The following is a 5029-nucleotide window of genomic DNA, read 5'->3' as shown; positions in this document are numbered from 1 at the left end:
GATCCAATCTTACTTTGCCATCATGTTACCACTTCAATCAATGTCCCAAAATAAAATAAAGAGACTCCAAACACAATAATAAAAGGTCAAAAACAATCCCACTAGTCTAAAAAATTCAAACTCAACCAGACAGACCGCTCAAGTGCCCAATCTTGCGCTCGAGCGTGCAGACCAACAAAGTCGTCCGCTAGAGCGACCACTCCTACGCTCGAGCGAGAATTCACAACTCTCAGAATTTCGGATAGACTGTAAAAGTATTGGAAGCCTCTCAAGTCCGCTTGAGCGTCGACTCCCCCCCTCGAGTGAAGGGAAAAATTTTGGATCGTTACACTATTTATACACATAATGGGAGAAAGGAGGAGCCTCCTGCCATGAAGGCTAACAACAAATGTAGACATCAATTCTGCAAAATTGATGGAGCAAATCCATCATAACTATAGAAGTTACAAACTATATACACGTGTGTGTATATCTGCAGCAGCCACCACCATCTAACCCAGTTTAGAAAAATATTAGGTTGGTGGGCCACCAACCCGATCCAAACTCAAACCTTATCCAGTCCAACAAGTCTCAAACGTCAAGCCTAAGATCCAAGATCTACAGGCCAGGGATGTAATAATGGCCCGGCTCGGCCTAAGCAGGCTTCGCGGTCTCCCGCTTTTTTTAGCAGGCTGGGCATGGGCCAAAAAGTGAGGCCCAGGCCCAAGCCCACTCATAATAAGGCCTAGGGGCCTGGGCTTGGACCGAGTCTAATCGGGCCTCTTTTTTTTTTTTTTGAAAAATAAACGATAAATACATTATCTATGTAGATTATTTATTAAGAATAAAAATGAAAGAAAAATTATACTAGAGTATTTTAGTTAAGATCAATGAAATGTTTTGTTTGGTTATATTTCATGTTGGTATTTAAATTTAATTGTGTATGACTTATGTTTTTCTAATTATGAACTTATAACTAAAAAAGTTATGCAATTATGTAATTTTTTTCTTTCAAAATGAATAATTTTATATATATGAAAATGAAACTTTCAATATTACAATATTAAATTAATTATATAATATTTATTGAATGAATAATTTTGATTTCAAAATGAAATAAAATATTACACAAATTTATATTATTAAATAAAATAGGTGTAGATTATTGATGATGGTAGAACAATTGCATCACCATAGGTCAAGTACATCCCAACTAGGTTGGCACCTACTAGCCTACCAATCATTTGCATTATACTCCACCTCAATAAACTAATACCAAAAAAAAAATGAAATGAAGTGAAATAGTAAAAAATAAATTGTTGATCAATCATCGAATGAGACAAACATTTCAGTTGCATTGCCCGAAGATATGTCATCCAAATCATTTTGAATTTGCTCATTTTTACTGTAATTTTGTCTTCTTGTAAGCGCATGCATATGACCTCTGGATGTCATCAATGCCTCAACCATTTTGGGTGAAAGCCTGTTCCGGTAATCGCTCAACACGCGTCCACCTGCACTAAAAGTTGTTTCCAAAATAACTATAGAAATATGAATGGTTAGTATATCACGGGTCATTTGTGAAACCACAGGCCACATAGTTTCATTTTGTTTTCACCATTCCAAAATGTCAAAATCAACAGAATCATCCATTGATGAGCTTTCCAATTAACGTTGTAGTTCAGAACTACTTACGCTTGTATGTTGAGATATTCTACTACTTTTAATTACTGAAAAAACACTTAATCTCCCGCCTCGAGATGAGATTGCTAGTGTAGTGTGTATAGGTGTATTTACAAATGCAGCTGCCCTGTATTCTTAAAATAATCTGTTGCATGTTTGCATAATAGGGGCAAACTGTGTTTGATCAACGAAAATACGTTCTAAAAATTCTTGTAAACCAATTTCTTTACACTTAGGATCCATTATTATGGCTAAACCTAAAAAATGAGACAAATGATCAAAATATTTATCAAATTGTACTTTCATTAAAGTAATAATGGTTACATAATATTCATTACTCATATTTTAGGAAAACTTTAATTATTTCTGCTAGCACATATAAAACCAATGGTGAAGTAAGAATATATATATAAGAAAATAATTTTTTTGAAGTATCAAAAACTTTTAAAAAATCTTTATACAAGGCTACTTGTCGCCAATTAAGTTCTGTAGGAGTCAATACTCCTCCTATTGATATTGTTGCAAACAATAAATCTATTGCTCCTCTTTGTTTACAATCTAGTTTTAACATATTATACGTTGAATTCCACCCACTATCTATATCTAAAATTAATTTTTTAAATGGCATATTTTCTGGTTGACAAATTTTTCTATATTTCGAAATTCAATTAACAGAAGTGTAAGGTCCTGGTGTCCCACATCGGGAATGAAGAGGGAGTTTCTGGGCTATAAAAGGAAAAACCTAGACCTTTAGATAGCATCAAGGCCTTTTTTCGAGTGGTGAAATCCCTAGCAGAACTCCCCAGTTAAACATGCTTAGGTTGGAGTAGTTCTAAGATGGATGACTCACTGGGAAGAACAAATTCGTGCGGGCGTGGCCCAAAGCGGACAATATCGATGACATGTGAAAGGTTGGGGTGTTACAAATGGTATTAGAGCTGACTCTCCGGAGTAATGAGTGTGGGCCCCTAGCGTCTCTCGGTGCATATGTGCGGGCTTGTGAGCTGGCTGGCTTCTACACGAGGATGTACAGCCTTAAGGGGAGTGGATTGTAAGCTCTCGGTGTCCCACATCGGGAATGAAAGGGGAGTTCCTAGGCTATAAAAGTAAAAATCCAGACCCCTATATAGAATCAAGGTCTTTTTCCAAGTGGTGAAATCCCTAATAGAACTCCCCAGGTAAGCGTGCCTAGACTGGAGTAGTTCTGGGAAGGGTGATCCACTAGGAAGAACAAATCCATGCGGGCGTGGCCTAAAGCGGACAATATCGATGACATGTGAAGAGTTAGGGTGTTACAATAAGACATAATAGTAACAACTGCATTTTTTATTACAATTACAGAAGTCTTGTATACATGCAGTTTCTTTAACAATCAAATTTAAAATATGGGCACAATAACGAACATGAAATAAATCACCATCAACAAGTAATTGTAAAGTTGATTTTAAATGGGCTACAGTTTGATTATAATATGCTACATTATCTAAACTAATCATAAATATTTTATTTTGTAAAACCCACTTATATAATACATTTTTTATTTATACACCAAGCAAATGACCAATGTATGGAAGTTCAACTAATTTAAATGAAATAATTCTTTTATTTAATTTTCAATCATTATCAATAAAATGTGCAGTGATACATTGATATTCAAAACCATTATTTGACCACATATCAGATGTTAAACAAACTATTCCATTCAAATTTTTAAAGATGACAAATACTTCACTTTTAACATCCTCAAATTTCTTTAAAATCTTATTTCTAGTAGTATTTCTTGAAAAACTTTGATATTGCGGTGCAAAACTTTCGTGAATCATTTCGATGAAATCGGAATATTCACTAGTAGTAAAGGTTGTTCTTTTTTAATAATATAATCAACTACAAAATTTTATGCACGTATAGGATCATATGAAAATGTTTGCAAATTACTAGTTGATGAAACTCCTAATTGCATTCAACTCCTAATATCAGGTTGTTGACTTTGTAAATGTTTGTTAGCATACCTTTTTAGATGAATAGTACCCCCTGCAGATGCAACACTAAGTAAATGTGCACAATATTTACATTTTGTTTTAAATGTAATTGTACCATCAGGATTATTTATAGATATTTTTTCAAAATATTCCAAACAGTCCTAGTTGTGCCCCTAAATGATGTTCCAACTGTTGGAAGAGAGATATTAAAAGCAAAACAGCAGATTCATGTTGTGTAGTATATGCGTCAACATCGATATAAACATTAAAAATATTAAGATTCATAGTAATGTAAGTAAAATAATATATAAGAATTAACAATTAATTTAAATAATGTGTAGATACAATGAGTAAAAAATAATAATTAATATATGTGCACAAATAATTAATGAAAAAAATAAGTAGATAATAAATTTAATTAAACTAATTAATGTTACCGACTGGCGAATGCGATACAGAAATTAGCTTCTTCTGATAAAAGTTTGGTTACACAATTGCAATTGTCACTTAGGGATGACACCTCAAAATTAATTGAGTGTTGAGAGAGATTGAAAGTTTAAGAGAGATTGAGAGAGTTTAAGAGAGAGAGAGGGAGAGAATTATTTGTTAGATTTATTTTGGAAAATGGAGGATATTTATAGTAGTTTTAAAGAGTGAAGTAAATTTATAATATATATATATATATATTACCGTTGTAGTAAGCGGTAATATGACCGTTTGAATATATATATATACTAGGGTATGCCCGTGCCTGAAGGCACGGTGAAAATATTACTCCCTCTGTCCCAAAATAATGGTCCCTTTTGAGGAATCTAACTTTTTTTAGTAGTACAATTATTGCACTTTAAAAAAATTGATTTTTCAAAATTACCCTTTTGATAGTACATTTTTTGGGAATATCAATGTCATAATTGTACTTTTTATATTATTTATTAATTTAAAAAAATGGTAAAATAGGAAATTTATATCATTTTTGTACTTGATTTTTAAAGAGAGACTAATATTTTGGGACAATGAAAAATGGAATAAGGGACTAATATTTTGGGGCGGAGGCAGTATTGGAATGAAAATATAATTGGAATGATTTTATGATTTTAAGCACACAATAAAATGTAAGTCCCACAACACAAACATATAATAAAAATCAAACGAAACACGCCAGTCAGTGCTCTGCAATAGAAAAAAATAAACAATAAATTAAGCACACCAGTCAATGCTCAGCAATATAAAGAAAATGCCAAATAATAAATTAAGCACATCAACCAATATTCTATAATACAAAAAAAGGACAAATAACAAATTAAGCAAGCCAATCAGTGCTCCACAATAGAAAAAAAAAATGACAAATTAAGCACACCAGCCGTACGTTGCAATTCAAAAAATATATA

The sequence above is a fragment of the Camellia sinensis genome, chromosome 1 (assembly GCF_055761805.1).
Source record: "Camellia sinensis isolate YWXY chromosome 1, ASM5576180v1, whole genome shotgun sequence".
Classification (NCBI taxonomy): Eukaryota; Viridiplantae; Streptophyta; class Magnoliopsida; order Ericales; family Theaceae; genus Camellia; species Camellia sinensis.
The sequence above is the reverse complement of the archived record's forward strand: the minus strand, read 5'-3'. Positions refer to the sequence as shown.